Below are 23,666 nucleotides of genomic sequence, written 5' to 3' on the forward strand. Positions count from 1 at the left end.
TCAGATATAAGACAGAAACAACTCTTGAGAAGCTTCACAATTGAATCGTCAGTGGCAATCAGACACAGACAATAACCCTGAACAAGTAGGCTTTCAGAATACCTTAACAGAAGAGAGGAGCAAATCTCTGAGGCAGCATTTATTAGCATACACAACTCAGATTTAGATTTATTTATCACGTGTAAACCAAAACATAAAGCAAAATGTGTCATTTGTGTTAACAACCAACACACCCAAAGATTTGATGGGCAACCCGCAAATGTCACCACACATTCCATCATCAACAGAAAATACCCACAATACTCGGCAGGAGAATAAACAGAACATAACAAGCAACAACAGCGGAATGAGCCCCGTTCCAACCATTACCCAAGCATATACACAGTCCTCTAAACCCAGGGCAGGCCATCTTCAACCTCCAGCGGACTGGAATCTGCATCTACCGGAGGACCTCAGCAGCAGGTCAAGCAGAATCTGGGGGGGGGGGGGGGGTTGTTCATTCATGTTTCAGGATTGAAACCCTGCGTCAGGACTGAGAGTGGAGAGGGGAAATGGCCAATTTAAAGAGAAGAAGGGTGGTGGCGTTTAAGTGACGTACCTGAACTAACCTAATGGAGTGTGGATTCACATTATCATGCAGAAACAAGTACCCCCCCCCCCAAGTTCCATGCAAGAGCATACAATTAGAAATATCCACTAAAACTATAAGGCATAGGAGCAGAATTAGGCCATTCAGCCCATCTAGTCTGCTCTGCCATTCCATCATGGCTGATTTATTATCCCTCTCAACCCCATTCTCATGCTTTCTCCCCATAACCTTTGGCACCCTGACTAATCAAGGACCTATCAACCTCTGCTTTAAATATACACAATGACTTGGCCTCCACAGCCATTTGTGACAATGAATTCCACAGACTCATCACCCTCAGGCTAAATAAACCCCTCCTCATCTCTTTTCTAAAAGGATGGGCTTCTATTCCAAAGGCTCCCAACCTTTTATATGTCATGGACTCCTACCATTAGCCGAGTGGTCTGAGGACCCCTGTACTATTCTGAGACCGTGCTCTCGGGTCCTAGACTCCCCCAATTTAGAAATCATCCTCTCCATGTCCGCAATACTCCATGCAGTCTGACCAGTGCCATGTAAGGCCTCAGCATTAGACTGTTGCTTTTATATTCTAGTTCGCTCGAAACTCTTCCTCTCATTAAGATGTCGGTCAGATTTCAGTTCCTCATTACGGGTCACTTCCAAGCTTGAGAGCTTTGTAGGAGCAAGGTGACAAACAGCACTCCGTTCTTGGTTAATTAAGGGTACATTGAAATTCTGTATACAGCAATGATAAAGCAGCTAGGGAGAGAAGTGGAAATATAATTGACATTCCTTCATCAACGTAGAGTCTAAATCCTGAAACAGTCTCAACAGTCTATTTACTCCCCCACCGATTTTTCTTCAACTGTGTCTTTGTTTTTTTTTGTACTCTTGCTTTTTTGCAGTGTTTTATCTCCCATTTTATGTATAATTTATATTCTGTGTGTTGTTCAAAGTTCAAAGTAAATGTATTGTCAAAGCAAGTATATTCCACCTTATACTATCCTGAGATTAATTTTCTTGCTGGCATTTACAGGAAAACAAAGAAATGTAACAGAACCTATGAAAATAAACATAAACAAACTATACCCAGGTGCCCAAGATGCTGCCGCAGACAAGTGCTTCTCATATTGTTTGGCATCATACTAGTGCACGTGACAATAAACTCCACTTGACTTGATGCTCTCGCTTTCAGACTTTTCACTGAAACTGACCACTTGTGGGGGAATTGTGGCACAGGGCTTCTGTGGTTTAGGGCAGGAAAAATCCACCATTCAGGTCAGACCCTCTAGTAAACACAAAGTACACTGCAGATGCTGTGGTCAAATCAACACGTACAAACAAGCTGGATGAACTCAGCAGGTCGGGCAGCATCCGTTGAAAGGAGGAGTCAGGGCCTCAAACAGTCCTTCCAGGTGAGGCAACACTTCACTTGTGAGTCTGTTGGGGTCACCTATTGCATCCGGTGCTCCCGGTGCGGCCTCCTCTACATCGGCGAGACCCGACGCAGATTGGGGGATTGCTTCGTCGATCACCTCCGCTCCATCCACCACTACAGACAGGATCTCACGGTTGCCAACAACTTCAACTCTCCTTCACATTCCCATTCGAATACGTCCATACATGGCCTCCTCTACTGCCATGATGAGGCCAAACTCAGATTGGAGAAGCAACACCTCATATACTGTCTGGGTAGTCTCCAGCCCCTTGGTATGAACATCAAATTCTCCAACTTCGGTAATTCCCTCCCTCACCCTTCCCCTATCACACTTTCACTCTGCCTCCTCTTCTAGCTGCCTATCACCTCTCTCATGATTCTGCCTTCTTCTACTACCCATAGTGCTTTCCCCTTACATTCCTTCTTCACCTCTCCAGCCTATCCCTTCCCTGCTTCCCCTCCCCCACCCCTTGATCTTTCCTCTGATTGGTTTTTCACCTGCACCTTCCCACTCCCCCCACCTTCTTTATAGGGCCCCTGCCCCCTCCTTCTTCAGTCCTGACGAAGGGTCTCGGCCCGAAACGTTGACTGCTCCTTTCAACAGATGCTGCCCGACCTGCTGAGTTCAGGTCAGACCCTCTACTCTCTATCGTTAGCATGCAGGAAGTGCAGAAACCTGAAGGCCCACACCACCGGGTTCAGGAACGTTAGTTACCTGCTACAGTCAGGTTCTTGAACAAGCCTTGGCAAACATAAACCTACCTCAGCAATGGAAAACCACAGAACATCTCTTCAACTACCATGGTCTTGCGTCGAAAGGTATTTCTGTACTATTGTGTTGTTTTGCCCTGTCTTTTTCTTCATCATAAAGAAAGCATGTTTTATGTCTCATTTCTGTTATGGGTTGCCTGTACAATCTGCCTGTGATGCTGACAAACAAGTTATTCATTGCATTATACTACTATAATAGTGCCCATGACAACAAACATCAGATAAATATCAGATATTTCTGAAAACTGACAACTTGTGGGAACAATGTGGCAGAGAGGCTTCTGTGGTTTGGGGCAGAAGATCCTCACCGGAGGCTTTTGACAAGGTCCCACAGAGGAGATTAGTGTGCAAACTTAAAGCACACGGTATTGGGGGTATGGTATTGAGGTGGATAGAGAATTGGTTGGCAAAGAGTGGGAATAAACGGGACCTTTCCAGATTGGCAGGCAGTGACTAGTGGGGAACCAAAAGGCTCAGTGCTGGGACCTCTGTTGTTTACAATATATATTAATGATTTAGACAAGGGAATTAAATGCAGCATCTCCAAGTTTGCCGATGCCACGAAGCTGGGCGGCAGTGTTAGCTGTGAGGAAGATGCTAAGAGGATGCAGGCTGACTTGGATAGGTTAGGTGAGTGGGCAAATTCATGGCAGATGCAATTTAATGTGGATAAATGTGAGGTTATCCACTTTGGTTGCAAGAACAGGAAAACACATTATTATCTGAACGGTGGCCGATTAGGAAAAGGGGAGGTGCAACGAGACCTGGGTGTCATTGTACACCAGTCATTGAAGGTGGGCATGAGGGTACAGCAGGCGGTGAAAAAGGCAAATGGTATGTTGGCATTCATAGCAAAAGGATTTGAGTACAGGAGCAGGAAGGTTCTACTGCAGTTGTACAAGGCCTTGGTGAGACTACACCTGAAGTATTGTGTGCAGTTTTGGTCCCCTAATCTGAGGAAAGACATTCTTGCCATAGAGGGAGTACAAAGAAGGTTCACCAGATTGATTCCTGGGTTGGCAGGACTTTCATATGAAGAAAGACTGGATCAACTAGGCTTATACTCACTAGAATTTAGAAGATTGAGGGGGGATCTTATTGAAACATATAAAATTCTAAAAGGATTGGACAGGCTAGATGCAGGAAGATTGTTTCTGATGTTGGGGGAGTCCAGAATGAGGGGTCACAGTTTAAGAATAAAGGGGAAGCCTTTTAGGACCGAGATGAGGAAAAACTTCTTCACACAGAGAGTGGTAAATCTGTGGAATTCTCTGCCACAGGAAACAGTTGAGGCCAGTTCATTGGCTATACTTAAGAGGGTGTTAGATATGGCCCTTGTGGATAAAGGGATCAGGGGGTATGGAAAGAAAACAGGTACAGGGTTCTGAGTTAGATGATCAGCCATGATCATACTGAATGGCAGTGCAGGCTTGAAGGGCCAAATGGCCTACTCCTGCACCTATTTTCTATGTTTCTATGTCTTCAACCATGGAAGGTGGGGTAATAAGTACCATCCTAGCCAACAAATCCCACCATCCGGCAAGAGAGTGAGGAAGCACTGAAAGAACATTCGATCCAAAGAGGGGAGAAAAGCTTATAGCAGGAGGCAGCTGTCTTTGACAGGACAGATGAACAATAATCTACAAAAACAGTAACAGACGGCGTCAGAATTGAACTGCAAACTCAGGAACAGCCTGAGTTATAACCGCTATACTAGCCACACACCCACTATCTGCATCAGTCTCACAAAGCCACAGGATGAGGTTACCCCACCTCTCTGCCTCTCATTCGCAGGAATTTTCAGTGAATGATTTCACACTATATCCGACATCCCTAATAACCAGGATCACCGGCACTCCTTGCTCCCTTTCTCCTTCAGTATCGATGCCAGGAAGCTTCCTGCTGATGAGCACTGAAATCTGACCAACATCTTCATGGGGAACTCCAAATAGAAGCTAGCTTGCTTGCTTGTTTTATTTACTTATCTACCAATCTACAGTGGTGATACAAAGTTTGTGAACCCTTTAGAATTTTCTCTGTTTCTGCATAAATATGACCCAAAATGTGATCAGATCATCATGTAAGTCCTAAAACTAGATAAAAAGAACCCAATTAAATAAATGACACAAAAAACATTATACTTGCTCATTTATTTATTGAGAAAAATGATCCAATATTACATGTATTGTTGGAAAAAGTATGTGAACCTTTGCTTTCAGTAACTGGTGTGACCCCCTTCAACCAAAACATTTCTGGTAACTGCATATTGGCTTAGAGGAATTTTTGGCCATGCCTCCATACAAAACCATTTCAATTCATCAATATTTCTGGGATACTTTGTGTGAACAGCCCTCTTCAAGTCATGCCAAAGTATTTCAATTTGGCTAAGATCTGGACTCTGACTTGGCCATTTCCAAACATGAATTTCCTTCCTTTTAAACCAATTCTGTTGTTGATTTACTCTTGTGTTTTGGATCATTGTCTTGTTGCATCATCCAACTTCTATTAAGCATTCCCTCAACAACTGCAAGCTGACTGGGCCCTGAGGCAGCAAAGCAGCCCCAAACCACGATGCTCCTTCCACCATGCTTCACAGTTGGATTTTGGTGTTGGTGTGCACTGCCCTTTCTCCTCTGAACATAGTAGTTCACATTTCTGCCAAAGATATCAACTTCTGACTCATCTGTCCATTGAAAATTGTCCCAGAAGCATTGTGGAACATCCAGGTGGTCTTTACAAACTTGAGACGGGCAGCAATGTTTTATTTGGAGAGCAGTAGTTTCCTCTATGGTGTCCTTGCACGAACACCATTCTTGCTCAGTGCTTTTCATTTGGTGGACACGTGATCAGAGATTTTAGCAAGTTCTAGAGATTTCTGCAGGTCTTTAGCTGTTCTCCTTGGGTTCTTTTTCACCTCCTTCAGCATTGCACATTGTGCTCTTGGCGTGATCTTTGCAGGACACCCACTCCTAGTGAGAGAGGCAACAGTACTGAATCTCCTCCACCTGTAGACAATTTCTCTTACTGTAGACTGATCAGCACTCAGGAGTTTAGAAATGCCTTTGTAGCCTTTTCCAGCTTCGTACATCTCTACAATTTTTCCTCCAAGGTCCTCTGAAAGTTGTTTTGATCAAGGCATGGTGCACATAAAGAGATCTTTCTTCAGAAGTGCAGGCTCCGTCAATAACCCTGACTTTGTGTCTGTTATTTAAGAGGGCTGAACACCTCTCTCACCCTCACCCTCACCTCCAATCTCATCTCATTGACTGGAACACCTGACTCCAAATAGATTTTTTATTAGGCATCACCCCAGAGGCTCACAGACTTTTTATGAACCTAGACTGTGATTGTTTAAATGGTGTACTCAGTATTGATGAGAAGTACAATTGTTTATGTGTTATTAGTTTAGGCAGATGGTGTTTGTCTATTAGTGTTAGATGAAGATCAGACAAATTTTATGAGTAATTAATGCAGAAAACCATTAAGGGTTCATAAACTTTTTCTTGCAACTGCATCTTTATTGATTGATTGATTGATTGATCGATTGATTGAGTGATTGTTGGAGATACTGCAGAGAATAGGTCCTCCTGGCCCTTTGAGCTGCACCACCCAACAATCCCCTGATTTAATCCTAGCCTAATCATGAGACAATTTACTCTGACCAATTAACCTACCAACTGGTACATCTTTGTACTGTGGGAGGAAGCTTAAGCACCTGGAAGAGAACGTACAAACTCGTTACAGACAGTGGTGGGAATTGAACCTTGGTTGCTGGTGTTGTAAAGCATTGTGTTAACCGCTACGCTACCATGCCAGCTCTTGCCAGGGATCTGGAGAGGATTTGTTTAAGTGCAGTAAGATTGAGGCAATTGGGTTAATTTGGAATTAGACAGGGAAATCCTGACCTGAAAATACATCACTGCCCCTCCAATGCTTCAACATAGGCCATAGAACAGTATGGCACAGGAACAGCCCTTCAGCCCACAATCAGTGCTGACCCTGCTGTCAAATAAAACTAAGCTTTCCTGCCTACTACAGTCCGGACTCCTCCATTCCCCACATGTTAAAGTGCTTGTTGAAATTCATCTTAAATGTCACTCTGCTTCCACCACCATTTCTGGCATCACATTCCAGGCATCCAACACTCTCACCCCACACAACCTCTTTCAATTTTCTTCCTTTCATCTTCAATCTATGTTGTTTAATAATTGACATTTCTACTCTGGGAAAAAGTCTCTTTACTGTCTACTCTATCAATGCCTCTCTAAATTCTATAAATTGGACCATAAGATATTCACCATAGACCATTCAGTCAAATTCTTGACAATTATCAGGTCTGCTCCACCCCCATTCCATCATGGCTGAATATTATCCCTCTCAATCCCATTCTCCTGCCTTGTTCCCATAATCCTTGATGCCCTTACTAATCAAGGACCTATCAATGTCTGCTTTAAAAATACCCAATGACTTTGCCTCTGTAGCCATCAAAGACAAAGTATCCCACCGACTCACCACCTTCTGGCTAAAGAAATTCCTCCTCATTTCTATTCTAAAGAGATGTCCCTCTGTACTGAGGATGTGCCCTCTGGTCCTAGATATTCCCACTATTGGAAACATCCTCTCCACATTCACATTATCTAGACTTTTCAATATTCAGTAGATCTTTTCTCAGGTGTCCCCTTACCTTCCAATGCACTGAAGTTTGTCCAACTAGATCCTATAATTGTTACTCTCTAATTCAGGCAGCAGCCTGGTAGCCCTATGCTACACCCTTCCCAAAGCCTCCATGTTTCCTGTAATGTGGTGACCAGAACAGCACACAATGTCAAATGTGGTTGAACCAAAGTTTTATTAAACTGCAACGTAATTTGCTAACTCTTAAACTCGGTTCCCCAAAGTAGTAAAGGCATGAATGCCATATGCCTTCTTTAACACCGTATCTACTTGTGTTGTCACTTTCCAGGAGCTATGGACCCAAAGAACTCTGTATATCAATGCTCCTTAGGATGTTGACATTAACTGTATACTTCCCTCTTATTTTTGCCCTCCCAAAGTACAACATCTCAACATTTGCTTGGACTAACTTCTATATGCTACATTTCTGCCCAAGTCTACATCTGGTCCACACTCAGTGACCACTTGATTAGGTGCACCTGAACACCTGCTCATTAATGCAAATATCTAATCAGCCAATCATGTGGCAGCAACAACTCCCAAGCAGACATGGTCAAGAGGTTCACTTGTTATTCAGACCAAAATTCCGAACAGGGCCGAAACGTGATCTAAGTGACTTGACCATGGAATGATCGCTGGTGCCTGACGGAGTGGTTTGAATATCTCAGAAACTGCTGATCTCGGGATTTTCCACACACAATAAGTTTACAGAGAATGGTGTGTAAAATAAAAAAAAATCCAGTGAGTAACAGTTCTGTGGGTGAAAACACCCTGTTAATGAGAGAGGTCAGAGGAGAACAACCAAGCTGAGAGGGAGGCGATAGCAACTCAAGTAACCATACGTTACAGCAATAGTGTGCATAAAAGCATTTCTGAATACACAACACATTAAGCCTTGAAGCTAATGGGCTAGAGAAGCAACAGACTGATAATAATCAGCTATTATTTTAGAAGCTATTTTAGGTGCCTCCTGTACCTAATAAAGTGGCCATTGAATGTACATCCTGCTGTATCCTTTGAGAACCTTTCTCACTTTTCACAACTCCACTGATTGTTGTGGGAGGGAGGACTTCCAGCTGTTCAAGGAAGCAACTGAAAGGCACTGCGTGGTCAGCCATATCCCACAACTGAACTATAAATTGCACAGTGATGGAGGCGTCTCTGTGACGGTTCTGGTGCAGCATCTAAACCCAAAATGTCATTGATTCCTTTCCGCCCACAGGTGCTGCTTGACCAGCTGAGTTCCTCTAGGACACCACAAACACAAGAGATTCTGCAGATGCTGGAAATCCAGAGCAATACTGGAGAATGAAGGGTCTCAGCCCAAAGCGTCGACTGTTTATTCTTCTCCATAATTGCTTCCTGAGTTACTAAGTTCCTCCAGCTTTTTGTAAATGTTGCTCTGAGTTTCTCCAGCAGATAGTTAGTTGGTCACTGTATAAGTCTTATGAGGCTAAAACTATGCACTGGTCTTACTCATCTTTGTCTGAACGTTAATTTAGAGGACCACTTGTTATGGCATATCCTGGAGTTACGGTGCAAATATTAACTTCAGCAACCAAGTTTCATACCCGAATATGGACTATGGATTGAATTCAACACGCAGCTCGTTTTTTGCAATCCAGTAAACTCATTTAACTGGTCTGCATATGTCACAACTGTATACAACACCCCTTTGCATGAATAGGGTCCAGAGACCACAGAAATTATTTTGGGTGTATTGGTGGGAAGATTAATGCATTTGAAAACCACATGTATTTGAAATATCTATCTCTCTATCGCTCTCTCACACACACACACACACACACATGCAACACTCACAGAATTAGGCTTCAGAAAATACAAAAAGATGCCATCTTGCCCATCGTATCGATAATAAGCCTTTTATTTGGAGTTATTGATTCAGAACAAATTTTCTCCTACTTTCCTAAGACCTTCATTTTACTTCAGTACAAATATGTTTCTAAATCCCAGTCATATGAATCATTACCTTTGGCTTAGAAGTGCATACAAGGAGTTAAGCTTAATTTAAATCTCTTGAGCTCAATGTGTCCAACAGTATCAGCCAACCTTTGTACTCACAAAACCTGGTCAGAATTCAATTGAAGCTGATGGAAGTGAGCATGAGGAGATGAGCCACAAATTGGACAGATCTCTCCCAATAAGATAAACCCAGGAGGACGTACACGAGAAACTTTCTTGTTATAATGACATATCTCAGAAGTACTGCATACACAGTGCCTCCAGCATTGTCAGAGCCCCCTCCCATCCTTCCCACAATCTTCTCGACCTCCTGCCGCCAGGCAGAAGGTACCATATAATAGGAAGCAGAATTTTCAGACTGGTTAACAGTTTCTTCCCCTAGGCTGTAGATTTAATATTCTGCTACCACCCTGCACCCATGTACACCCTGTTCAAATTTCCTGCTGCCCCCCACCACCCCACTCGCCAACTCACAGACACACTCTCATCCTGCACTGGTCAGTTACTGCTGTTTCACATATACATATATATTTATATTACGGCCTGTTTTATTATAATAGTGCCAGTAACACTAAGGTTTTTATAGCCAGGGGTGGTAATGTGGACAAGCTCCCACTACCTATTAAATGCACCCAATGGCATGTGCTTCAAATCCCCTCCTCTTCTCATGTCTCCTTTTCCCTTTCCAAGGTGGCTGGGCTCCTGTCAGAGTCCTTGATCTACAACTGCGTTCAAATGACATTCTTCACAGACGGTGGGTTCTTGCTCTTGTAGCTCACCAAGCGGCCTGCATTTCGAGATCTCCAGGAGCGGCTTGGAGGACGCGTGCCTTCAGGGTGCAGTCCTGTGGACCACGCAATTCCTCGCTCTTGTCACCGACTGAAGCGTTGCGGGAGACCAAAACATCAAGACAGTGGGCGCAGCTGTCAGAGGCCTCTGCACTCAAGCGATCTCTCTCTCGATGGTGATAGAGAGTCTGCAGGTTCTCGAGTTGGGGGAACTCGAATGAGTGACGCTGCAGACTGAAACATCAAAACAGCGAGCAATTGCCCCCCCCCTCACTGTTGCAGGAGTGATATCTCTCTCTCCCTCGCTCGTGAGAAAGAGAGTCTGTCTGAGATGTTGAAGTGTTGGCATGAACAGCAGTCTTTGATGGACTCTGGAGCATGGTATCATGGTCTCTGGTAGCTTTGTTATTGCTTGCGTGGTGGGTTGATGCTTGTGCGTGGGAGGGGGGAGGTCTTTGGCATTCTAACATTTTTCTATCACTCATTCTTAGGGGTTTTGTCAATGTCTGTGAAGAGTAGGATTTCAGGTTGTATGCTGTATACATTTTCTAATATCAAATTGAACCATTCAACTACTGACAACCAAGTCCAGCTCCTGGCCTTAACTTGTGGCTTTGCTACAAAGCCCAGTGCAGCTGTTTCTACTGACAGGAAAAGGGGCAAAGGGTGGGTTATTGGCACCTTAGAACCAGTCACTTCAGGCAGATGGGGGCTTGTCAGCTGATCAAGAAGGAAAACTCTGATCTCAAAACTCCTCTGCTTGGCACTCGTGCGGAAGGCTTCGGGAGTAAACCCTGAAGAAAAATCCAGAGCTGGAGACCCTAGGGCAAGCAATCCAACGCTGACTGGCAACTCCTGCAACCCCGCTGGTGCCAAACTGTATCGGTCTCTACCGTTCCTTTGGATTCATCAGCTGCATGGAGATGGGTGGGCCTTCTGCATGAGCAACAGCCTGCTCTCCATATTGTACTACAGACTTATATATCACATCAACAGCTGCTTCATAACATCCCTGGTCAACTCCAAACAACAAATGGCCTCAACATTATAGTGTCCTACATTAACATGCACCTCGCACTTTATATCAACCAGTCAGTCTTCAGGCCATGTTACTCGGAGACCTGTCCTAACCTTACTTAGAATTGTAACTATGTGTGTTGTGTGTGACTGTATAGACTGTGTTTCGCGCCTTGGTCCCAGAGGAATGATGTTTTACCTGTGTTCATGTGTATGGTTGAAGGTCAATAAACTGGAACTGCTGCCACAAATTGCCACAAAAGCTGTCATACTTAAAGGGAATCCAAATAAACTCATAATGGAGGAAGGAATGGAAGATATGTGGGATGAAGAGAAGTGGAGAAGATCCATGTGAAGTACAAATGTCAAAATAGACCTATAGGGTCAAAGACCCGTTTCAATTTCACAAATCTGATGACATACGCCAATGATAGTAAACCTGCTTCTGATTCTGAGGTAGGAATTCAATGTCATTTGGTCATGTTTCAACAGATTGGTATGTTAAAGTTATTCCTTGTCCTAATAACCCAATCATACGACACTAAGAGTGTTATATGTCCAACTGGTTGGCCAGCCACAGGAAGTAAGTTATTAAACTGAAAAGGCTGCCAAAAAAAGGACGTCACCAAAAAAGGAGGGCTTGAGAAGCTGGATTGGCTGGGACTGTCCAGAAAGCGAATGAGGTTCAGGAGTGACCTTTAGAAAATCACTCAAGTCCACGCGCCTGTAAGGCCATTACAATCAAAGTTGTTCCTTGTACCTGTACCTCTCTGTACTTGTGGCCAGGGCAGTAAGCTTGGCTTGATGTCACAGTGAGGCCTGGTAGCATAACACTCAGCACAACACTCTACAGACCAGCGATTGGGGTTCGTGCTCCTTCTGATCACCTAGATTTCCTCCCGATGCTCCCGCTTCCTCCCGCATACGTGTTAGGGTTAGGAAGTTCAGGGCATGTTACGTTGGCACCAGAAGTCTACTGACACTTGCCACCAGTACATTCTCGGACATAAAAAGTACTCCTCTGTATGTTTTGATGCACACGTGACAAATAAAGCTGATCTTTAATCCTTTGCTTATCGTTGTATCGTTAACTACCTCAGCAACCTTATAGTTGGTGCCTTCAAAGGCTCATTAATTCACAAAGCATGTATCCATATACAACACTGAAATTTGTCTTCTCCTGTTAGCCAAGAAACAAGAAGGAACATGAAAGTCGTTCAGAGAGAAATATTAAATACACTCCACCCCCCACCCCACACACAAAAAGGAACAGCACCCTGACCATCAGCCCTCAAACACCCTCCTCTCACACAAGCTGGAACAGGAATGTTGACTCCTCCCCAAAACAACCCCTCTCCCTCACAAAAATACTAACAGAACATCAGTCCCCAAACACTCTCCCCTTGCACAACAAAACAGAAAAGGAACAGGCGATAAAAACATAGAATATAAGAACTATTGGTCTGAAAATATCCCCAGTCCATGAATGCAATAGTCCAATCCATAAACGCAGAACCACGATACTATCGTACGATATCACCGACATTCATCAAGAGAAAGGGCCACTGTACAAGGCAGAGAGGCCTACCACTTGCCAAACAGTGACAAGCCACTCACAGATTCCTTCTCCGGCAGCGATCAAAAGGCAGGCAGTCGCTGCTGAACTCCCATTCGCCTTCTGCCTTCACCACAATGTCTCCATTTTCCCCTACGCTTTAATCAGCAATTAATGGATGCTTTAACCAGCGAAATCGGCTCATGCCCCATCTCGAAGTTTCTTCACATTGTCGCCATCTGAGTATGCGCTTGCTTCCCGGAATCTTTTTGGAGCCAAGAAAGCATTGGGTTACTCAAATGATCTCCAAACTCTAAATCATACGCTCTAACGGTCCCAGAAACACATTTGAGGTGAAAAGCAGATGTAAGGGAAGCAAAAAAGACTTCCTCATGAGCCATCTGGAAGATGTCGGCAAGGGTGTGATATATGCTGGCCCCAGCACTGGTCCTTATGGCGAACCATTTGTTAGCTCTTGCCAACAAGTGATACGCAACTTCCTTTTCACAAAACCATGAACTTGCCTGAGCAGCTTAGCGCCTGCTATCAACACCTTCACTGACAGCTTCAAATATATTTTTCTTATGTCGTGTTAAATAACTTGGCCTGCAGCTTCCTGCTTTCAAAGTGCCTTTCTGAATAAAGTAATTATACTTTTCCACTTTTAATGGACCTTCTCCAAACCAGGAGAATTTTTCAAAAATTAAAACAAATGTTTCACTTGCTTCAGCAGATGGAGTCCAGCAGATCTTTAATCTTCAGCTGTGCTCCAACAATATGCCCAGCACCACTGGCTGGCTAATTGCAATTTCCCTCTAGAGTTCCCACATCAAAATAAAATAAGGCTTGAAGGGATCAGTGCTGGGTCGGGGCTGGTTCCTACAGGCCGGCTCTACCATCAATGCTGCGCTCCAGTATTTGCTCCCTTGAAGACAAGCTGGATTGCCTTCGTCGACAGACCCCTGCAAAACAAATTGGATTGCTTTCATCTCTACCTGACCCAGTGCAAGATGAGGAAATGTTGTGTGCTTGTTCTGACAGAAACATGGCTCCAAGGGAACATTCGTCGAAGGGTCCTGACGAAGGGTCTCGGCCTGAAACGTCGACAGTGCTTCTCTTGCCTGGCCTGCTGTGTTCCACCAGCATTTTGTGTGTGTTGTTTGAATTTCCAGCATCTGCAGATTTCCTTGTGTTTGACCATCTATACTGTGTTTTGCACCTTGACACCGGAGGAATGCTGTTTCGTTTAGCAGTATACATGTGAGTGGTTGAGTGACAAACTTGAACTTGAAATTGAATGTAACCCAACCAAACAGACAGAAGATCTCATCCCATCTTGTATAACTACAGTACTGTGCAAAAGTCTTAGTCACATATAAATAGCTAAGGAGCTTAAGACACTTGCACGGTACTGTATTTGTCAACATGGAGCAGAGAGCAAATCTGGCCGAAGCAAAGGATGTTGAGAATGGTGAGGGTGGAGTGCCATGGGAGGGGTGTGGAACAGATGATAGAGAAGGAGTGCTAAGGGCTGGGGTGCAGACATACCCAGCCCTGAGACACCAGGCAAGGTCATTTGATTATTGATCATTACAGAATGTCCCTCTGGCGCTTCCTGATCCTTCCCTTCTCCCTTCCCCTTTTCCCAACCATGATTCTCTCCCTGCTCCCTTCCCACTCTCAGTCCACAATAGAGAGCCATATCAGAATCAGGTTTATCATCAACTCACATATGTCATGAAATTTGTGTTTTTTTTCTTCTCTGCAGCAGCAGTACAGTGTAATACATAAAATTACAACAATACTATGTAAAAGTCTGAGGCACTCTAGCTATATATATATATATATGTGTCTATGACTTTTGCACAGTACTGTATGTGTCTATCACATACGTCATTACTTCTTCAAACACTTAATAGATATCTGTTCAAGTATATCTGTACTGTTCATCCTCAGGGACTAAGATACACCTTCTCCCAACACTCCGGGTCTGGTAGTTTCTCTTCCTCTCCGAAGTCTTTATTGGATTTTCTTGTTCCTCTCCTTTAGTGCGAGCCTCTAGTCTTACCCAGCTCTGCAACTTGAAAACCCACAAAGGAAAGATGGATTTCCTGAAACAACACCCCTGCCTCTCTTAACCACAAGAGATACAGACACTTGAGCAGCACACGCAAAATGCTGGAGGAACTCAGCCAGTCAGACAGCATCTATGTAAAAGAGTACAGTCAACATTTTGGGCTGAAATCATTCATCAGGACTGTAGTTTTTAACCTATACGTCACTTCTCACAGTTTCCAGCAAAACAGACTTTTTTTTCCGCTTGAGAGTATTGTCTGATTCACTGCAGCTTCATACAAAATACAAAGTCCAAAGTAAATTTATTATCAAATTACATGCAGTATATGTCACCATATACAACTCAGAAATTCATCTTCTTGTGGGCAGACACAGTAGATCCAAGATACACAATAGTATTAATGAAATACCACACCCAAGTGACAAACAACCAACGTGCAAAAGACAATAAACTGTGAAAAACATCAAAGAAAAATAAATAATAAGCAATAAATATCAAGTACATGAATGTGGGTCCATAGATATGGGAACAGTTCGGTGTTAGGGCAAGTGAAGTTGAGTAAAGTTATCCTCTCTGGTTCAAATGCCTGATGGTTGAGAGGTCATAACTGTTCCTGAACCTGGTGGTGTGAGTCCTAAGGCTCCGGTACCTTCTTCCCAATGGCAGCAGAGAGAAGAAAGCACGGCCTGGGTGGTGGGTTTCCTTGATGATGGATGCTGCTTTCCTGCGGCAGCACTCTCTGTAGATGTGCTCAATGGTGGGGAGGACTTTACCCATGATTCTTCTGTTCAAAAGACTTCTCTTTCACAAATGTCCATTTTGAAAAAGTTCTGCTTCTCGAAAGTCAGAAACAGAAACAATTTTCAATTTCTCTCCCAACAGCTGCTCCCTGACCTGCTTTCCATTTCAGCAACTGAAATCCACGCTTGTAACAGAACTGAGTGGCTGTACTCTAGGTCATCTATCAGAATCTCAACTAACTTAACCGGGAGACAAAAGAGATGGCAGATATTGGAATCTAAACCAACAAACAGGCTGTTAGAGGAACTCAGGCAGCATCTACGAGAAAAAAGCACAGTCGACGTTTCAGGCCGAGACCCTTGGGTCTCAACTGTACTTTTTTCCATAGATGCTGCCTGACTTGCTGAGTTCCTCCAGCATTTTCTGTGTGTTGTGATTTTGCGCTTTGCAGCAACTGCAGATTTTCTCTTGTTTGTGTTGGAGGAACTCAGTGGGTTGAGCAGCATCTGCAAAGTAAGAATGAGTCGTCCGCAGTTTGGGTCGAGAAACCAGCACCAGGCCCTGTCCTAGACATTGCCTACAGCTCTGGAGCTCACAGCTTTTGTTTGTCACTTCGTATTCCCTCTCCCTGACTGACCTCATTAACCAGATGATTTCATCAACAATTTATCACCATGGTAACCCCGGCCTCTGCCATACCTCCTTTGTCTTGTCCACTGTTCCCGAATGCATGCTCTGCACCTCCAAACCAACTTTATCTTCTCCACCTCCCAGGCCTTCAACTTGAAATTTTAACTCTAACATATTATTGACTTCAGGAGAAGGAAACCAGAGGCCTCATTGGACCTCTGAATCAGAGGTGGAGAGGGTCAGCAACTTTAAATTCCTTGGTGTTACCATTTCAGAGTACCTGTCCTGGTGGACTTAAGAAGAAATCATGGTAGCGCCTCTATTTCATTAGGAGATTGCAGAGATTCAGCATGACATCTCAAACTTTGATAGAATTATGGTGGAGAGTATACTGACTGGCTGCATCACAGCCTGGTTTGAAACACTAAACCTCTTGAACGTAAAGTAGTGAATATGGTCCAGTCCATCATGGGCAAAGCCTTTCCCACCATTGAGCACATCTATACAAAAGGTAGTCAGTGAAAATCAGCATCCATCATCAGTGCCCACACTACCCAGGTTATGCTCTCTTCTCACATCAGGAAAAAAGACTCACACCACCGGGTTCAGGAACAGTTATTACCCCTGAGCCATCAGGTTCTTGAGCCAAGGGGAATAACTTCACTCAACCTCACTTGCCCCAACATTAAAATGTTCCCACAACCTATGGATTTACTTTCAAGGTCCCTTCATCTCACGTTCTTGATATTTATTGCTTATTTATTTATTATTATTATTACTTCTTTTGTATTTGCGGTTTGTTGTCTTTGGCACACTGGGTGAACACCCAAACTGGAGCAGTTTTTCATTGATGTTATTATGGTTATTATAATATTGATGACTTATTGAGTATACCTGCAAGAAAATAAATCTCAGAGTTGTATATGGTGACATATACAGTACTGTATGTACTTTGGTAATAAATTTACTTCAAACTTTTGAGCTTCTATTTCTCTTTCCACTGCACCTGACCTACTGAGTATTTCCAGCATTTTTTATTACACATTGAAGTTGCACATGTTTATGCATGAACATTTGTGCATAAAGGAATTTATACAAGAATTTTGAAAATCTGGGTCTTAAATTGTAGGAATTAAGGCAGCCAAATGATGCACGGAAAATTCCCACAATATCAGCAAACCTAGCATTTCTGTAGCAGCTATCAAATCATTTTCAGAACATCCTGAAGTGCTTAACTGCCAGCTGGATACTTATGAAGCTTAGCCACTGTTGTAGGGAACAGTCTAGACCGGTTTCTTGCTCCAAAGTTCATCCCTGGTCAATTGCCCTGAAGTGTGACCTGGAGGACAACAGCATCTGTTGGGACAATCAGATCAAGCTGGGTGGCTCTTTGTCAACTATCCTGGGTATGGCTGAATAGTCTCCTTCTACACCATAGCTTGTGTGATGCAACAACATTAAAGTGATTTTTTTCATTGGTTGATCAGCACAGTAAGCATTACTGACAAACTAAATACTGTGGGCTCACACAGAAAGCCACAAGCACTGGATAGGACATATGGCACAGGAAAAATTAATTGCCCATTGCAGGTCCCTGCAAGGGTCTAATGTTGAGACTTTATAAAGCACTGATCAGGCTTCATTTGGAGTATTGTGAGCAGATTTGGGCCCCTTATCTTAGAAAGGACGTGCTGAAACTGGAGAGGGTTCAAAGGAGTTTCACAAAAATGATTCCAGGATTGAATGGCTTGTTAATTGAAGAGTGTTTGATGGCTCTGGGCCTGTATTCACTTGAATTCAGAAGAATGAGGGGACACCAAATTGAAACCTATTGAATGGTTGAAGGCCTTGATTGAGTGGATATGGAGAGGCTATTTTCTATGATAAGAGTGTCTAAGACCAGAGAACACAACCTCAGAATAGAGGGGTGTCCATTTAAAATACAGATGAGGAGGAATTTATTTAGCCAGAGAGTGGAGAATCGTGGAATTCTTTGCCACAGGCAGCTGTGGAGGCCAAGTATTTATACATGTTTAAGGCAGAGGCTGATAGACCCTTGACAGGTCAGGGCATGAAGGGATACAGGGAGAAAGCAGGAAATTGGGGCTGAGAAAAAGTAGGATCAGCCGTGATGAAATGGCTGAACAGACTCAATGAGCCAAATGGCCTAATTCTGCTTCTATATCTTATGGTCTACAAAATACTTTAAGCTTAAAGATTGGCTTTATTTGTCGCACGTACATCGAAACATGCACCGAATCTCCTTGCTTGCGTCAGCATCCAACATGGTCCAAGGACGTGCTGGGGGCAACCCGCAAGTGTCACCACACTTCCAGTGCCACCAACATGCCCCCAACTTAGTAACGCTAACCTGTATGTCTTTTCAAATGTGGAAGGATACCTGTGCACCCAGGGGTAACCCACACAATCATAGGAAGTACAGACAAACTCCATATAGAGAGCAGTGGGAATTGAAGCCAAATCGGTGATCACCAACGCGTTAAAGCATTGCACAAACCGCTATGCTTTTGTGGTGTCCTGCCGTACTGTGCTGTATGGTTGCTTGTAATTCTTCAAAATTTAACTCCAGTGACTGTGGGTACACTGTAGATTGTACTGACTCTGCCATTGACATGAATTAACACCACCATATTGCTAGTTGGGAGATAAATACTGGAGAAATACTTCAAACGGATCTGGAGTCTTTTACATTGATCTTACAGGACAGATGGAGCTATAGCTGAACATCTGCTTCTGCAGGCAACTCCTACACAAGTGAGAAAACATTGGCACCCACAACCCCCAAGCTCAGTGTACTTCCATTCAGTCAGGTTTAGTCACTGCAGAATAAATTTTGATCCTCTAGCAGATCAATACAAAGGTCAAATTTCTGCTGCTATTCCAGTATGTGGTGGTCAGGCAAAGTGCTCGGCTATGTTGGACACAAATCACCCACAAAACCCTTTTGCCTAAGTTCAGGCATGAATGGGTCAGGCAGCTCCGCTGGCCAATCAAGCTACCAGGACCCCAATTTACATCCGTGATTACCTTTCACAGAACGTAGTGTGTACATGGGATGAACTACCAAAGGATGTGGTCGAGGTGAGTATCTTCATCATCGTCACGTGCCGTGCCGTATGACGTGGGCAATCAGGGTTTGAGCAAAGTTTTCTACAGAAGTGGTTTGCCACTTGGGTATAATTACAATATTTAAAAGGCAATTAGACATCGTGTGACTCATAACTGGCCTCTGAAGTGCATCGACGGGGAAGGTTTCGAGGTGTATGGGCCGAACGCAAGCAAATGAGACCCCACCTCAGAAAGGCACCTCTGTCAGCAAAAAGGGATGAGTTGGCCAAAGGGCCTATTTCCATGTAGTATAACTCCAGGACTAGCGTTCCACATGGTCACATGATCTTCTGCCATCTTGACCTCAGGAAGAGGCCTGAAGCTCCTTCATGGCAGCTGTAAGATTGAAATTCACTTAAATAAATGTACTCAAGAGATTCTGCAGGTGCAGGAAATCCAGAGCAACACACACAAAATGCTGGAGGAAGTCAGCAGGTCAGACAGCGTCTATAGGGAAGATTAAACATCAACACTTCAGGCCATTCATCAGGATTTTGTTATATATTGAATAAAACATGAGTAGATTTTGAATGGACTTCTTGTGCGTTAGATGGACTTTTGACCTCACAGTCTACTTTGCAATGACCTCTCACTTCATTGTCTACCTGCACTGCACTGTTTCTGAGGTTTTACATTTTATCCGACACTGTTATGCTTTGTTTTGTTCTACCTCAATGCATTGTGTAATGATTTGATCAGTATGAGGCAAACCTTTCACTGTCTCTTGGTAAATGTGACAATAACAAACCAAAACCAACAGCAATTGTAGGAAAATCCCATCTTGTTTACTGACATCCTTAAGGAAGGAAATGTTTATCCACTCTGACCCACCTGTGACCCCAGATCCATGGTATTATCATTGACTCATAATTGTCCTCTGAAGTGGCTCAGAAACTACTCAGTTGTACTGAAGTGTTATGTGGGGCATCAAAGTTATGGGGCGAAGGCAGAGGAATGGTGCTGAGAAGGAAATGGACCAGCCATGATGACATGGTGCAGCAGACTCGATGGGCTGAATGGCATAATTCTGCTCCTATGTCTTATGGTCTTATGCACTCTGAAAGCACCTTCACCTTCACAAGTCCTCCCCAGATTACAAACCCCTGACTTATGCGTACCCTATAAATATGAAGGGTCATTGTGCATAAGGTGATGAAAGGCATTGATCGTGTGGATAGTCAGAGGCTTTTTCCCCAGGCTGGAATGGTTAGCACGAGAAGGCACAGTTTTAAGGTGCTTGGAAATAGGTACAGGGGAGATGTCAGTGGTAAGATTTTTTACACAAAGAGTGGTGGGTGTGTGGAATGGGCTGCCAGCTAGGGTTAGGATACAATAGGGTCTTTTAAGAGACTCCTGGACAGGTACATGGAGCTCAGGAAAAAAGAGGACTATGGGTAACCCCTGGTAATTTCTCAGGTAAGGACATGTTTGGCACAGCTTTGTGGGCCAAGGGGCTTGTATTGCGCTGTAGGTTTTCTATGTTTCTATGTTTCATTTGCGAAACTGGCTGGATGGATTTGCTGGCTGCTGCTGGCATCTTCACCTGGGTGGAAATGCAACACTTATGTGAGCCACCTCTCCCCATCTCCAACCAACAACAATGTGGCCTCTGAGCAGAATCACTTACTGATTCAGAGAGGCTGGATGGTTACCCCCCTTCCCATGCTTGTTCCCTTCCTGTGATCCTTTCCCACACACTGTTGCCCATTCTTGACCTACAGTGTGGGTTGCGAACAATTCTCAGGCCAGGTAGCTACAGTAGTTCAAAAAGCCTTTCAGCAGCACTGTCTGATGGGAATCAAGTTCAAAGCTGAATGTACATTTATTATCAAAGCCTACATACCATATACAACACTAAGGTAATTTAAATTTTGCACATGAACAATTCATGGATTTTGCAGAGAAGTATTACAATTAGCTATTATATCTTCATTTTATGTCATTGCCAAGTAAGGCACCATCTATCCAGCTAACAGGTTTGACAGCTTCAAATTCACTGAGGGTTTTTGAAAGGCTCTAGACGACTTAAAAGTCCCAGAGTGAACAAACGATTTCAAAGGATCATGCCTTTGACTGGAGTACAATCTGAGGAGGAGATGGAAGGCTGTCCTTTCAATTGCAGAAGTTGCCAATCATGCAAAAGATCTCAGCAAACCAGGCTGCAGGCTCGTGCTGGAGCTTTGTGCTTTGGTCTTCCTTCAAGCGAGCAGCTTGGCAAGTTGTGTGCATCCTCCTAGTGCTGTGTCAAACAATTCTTCCACACAGTAACAAGGTTCTCATACCATGTTGAGTCATAGAGCACAGAAACAGGCCCAACTAGTCAACAGACAATAGGTACAGAAGTAGACCATTCGGCCCTTCGAGCCTGCACCGCCATTTTGAGATCATGGCTGTGTGGTGAACTACATATACCTGTCTGGACACGCCCCCTGCTGACTGCTCCTGTGGCTCCTCCCACAGACCCCTGTATAAAGGCGATCAAGGCCTGAGCCCAGCCTCTCAGTCTCCAGGATGTAGAATGGTGGTCACTCACTGCTTGTTCCTTCTTCCACTCAATAAAAGCCGATATCTCGCCTCACGTCTCAGAGTGAGTTATTGATGGTGCATCAATTTTATTGACTGGAAGAAGGCGTCTCTTATCAGGAGCTCCGCATGCTGTTCCACCGTGAGCGTTTTGCAGTCACAAGTTCGGACGAGTGTCTGTAGGGCTCGGAGAAACTCGGCGCTTGACTCTGCAGGCCACTGTTGTTGCGTAGCTAAGCGATGTCTTGCATAGACGGTGTTCACCAGCCGCAGGTACTGTCTTTTGAGGACATCCAGTGCCCCTTCGTAGGTCGACAGGTCCCTGATAAATGAATAAATTTTTGGGGTGACCCTCGAGAGGAGAATTCTGTGCATAACGGCGGGGTCAGTCGCACGAACCACTCCAAGTATGATTGGAAGCATGCAAGCCAGAGTTCAAAGGCAAGAGCTGCTTCAGGGTCTTGGGGGTCCAAATCCAATCTTTCCGGACGTAAAACGCTTTTCATGTTTTAAAACTTCCAGTCAATAAAAGCCGATATCTCGCCTTCACGTCTCAGAGTGAGTTACTGATGGTGCATCAGGCTGATCATTTACTATCAATACCCGGTTCCTGCCTTGTCCCCATATCCCTTGATTCCTCTATCCATAAGATACCAATCAAGTCCGTACCAATCAAGTTGTGCATTAGACCCATAAGCAACTCTTATCCACGTACCTGCCCAGGTGTCTTTTAAATGTTGTGAATGTACCTTTAGGACCATAAGATATAGGAGCACAATTGGGTCACTCATTCTCTTGTCTTGACTTGTCCATTCTGCTCCAACCGCCGCCACTGGGATAAAAAATGTGCAGGAGCAGTGTGTGGTTAAGTGCCTTGCTCAAGGACACACACGCTGCCTCAGCTAAGGCTCGAACTTAAGACCTTCTGATCACCAGCCCAAAGCCTTAACCACTTGGCCATCCCAACAAGTCTGCTCCACCATTCCCTTATGACTGATCTATTATCCCTCTCAACCCCATTCTCCTGGCTTGTAACCTTTGAGGCCCTTACTAATCAAGAACCTATCAACATCCACTTTAAATATACCCAATGACTTGGCCACCACAGCCGTCTGTGGCAATGGATTCCACAGTTTCTCCAATAACCAACCCAGTGTGTGGAAACATTTTCCTCTCAGATTCTTATTAAATCTCCTCCCTCTCACCCGAAACGTACGCCCTCTAGTCACAGGAGATTCCAAAGACGCCAGAGAGGATAAACAGCTTTAAATTCTGGGGCGTTGAAATATTTTATGATCTGTCCAGGACACAGCACACAGGGACAATCAGAAGAAAAGCATACCCGTGCTTTTATTTTCTTAGGTCATTAAGGAGGCTTGCCTTATCATTGAACACTATAACAAGCTTCACTGTTAACAATATCTTGACTGGTTGCATTATGGCCTGGTACAGACATTCAAATACAAAGGTTACAGAAGAATCTGCTGCCAGTTGTGTACACTGACCAGTTTATCACAGACACATCCCTCCTGGCCATCTAGAGGAGGCACTGACTCCAGAAGGCAACATCCATCAACAAAGATCCCCACCATCCAGGCCATGACATCTTTTCACGGCGACTACCCGGCCAGGAGGTACAGAAGCCTGAAGTCCCACCTCACCAGGTTCAAGGATAGCTACTTTCCTCTAGCCATTTGGTTCACAAACCAGCTGGCAAAAACCTAAACAGTGCAGTTTAGCAACACAGTGAC

General features: G+C 44.1%; 1 protein-coding gene across 1 annotated transcript in view; it reads right to left on the reverse strand.

Moving 5' to 3' along the window:
- The window catches only part of vat1l (vesicle amine transport 1-like), a 182,823-nt gene that overhangs the window by 128,104 nt on the left and 31,053 nt on the right, over positions 1–23,666 (reverse strand). The window lies entirely within an intron of this gene.

Source organism: Hypanus sabinus, chromosome 17 (genome assembly GCF_030144855.1).
Source record: "Hypanus sabinus isolate sHypSab1 chromosome 17, sHypSab1.hap1, whole genome shotgun sequence".
NCBI lineage: Eukaryota > Metazoa > Chordata > Chondrichthyes > Myliobatiformes > Dasyatidae > Hypanus > Hypanus sabinus.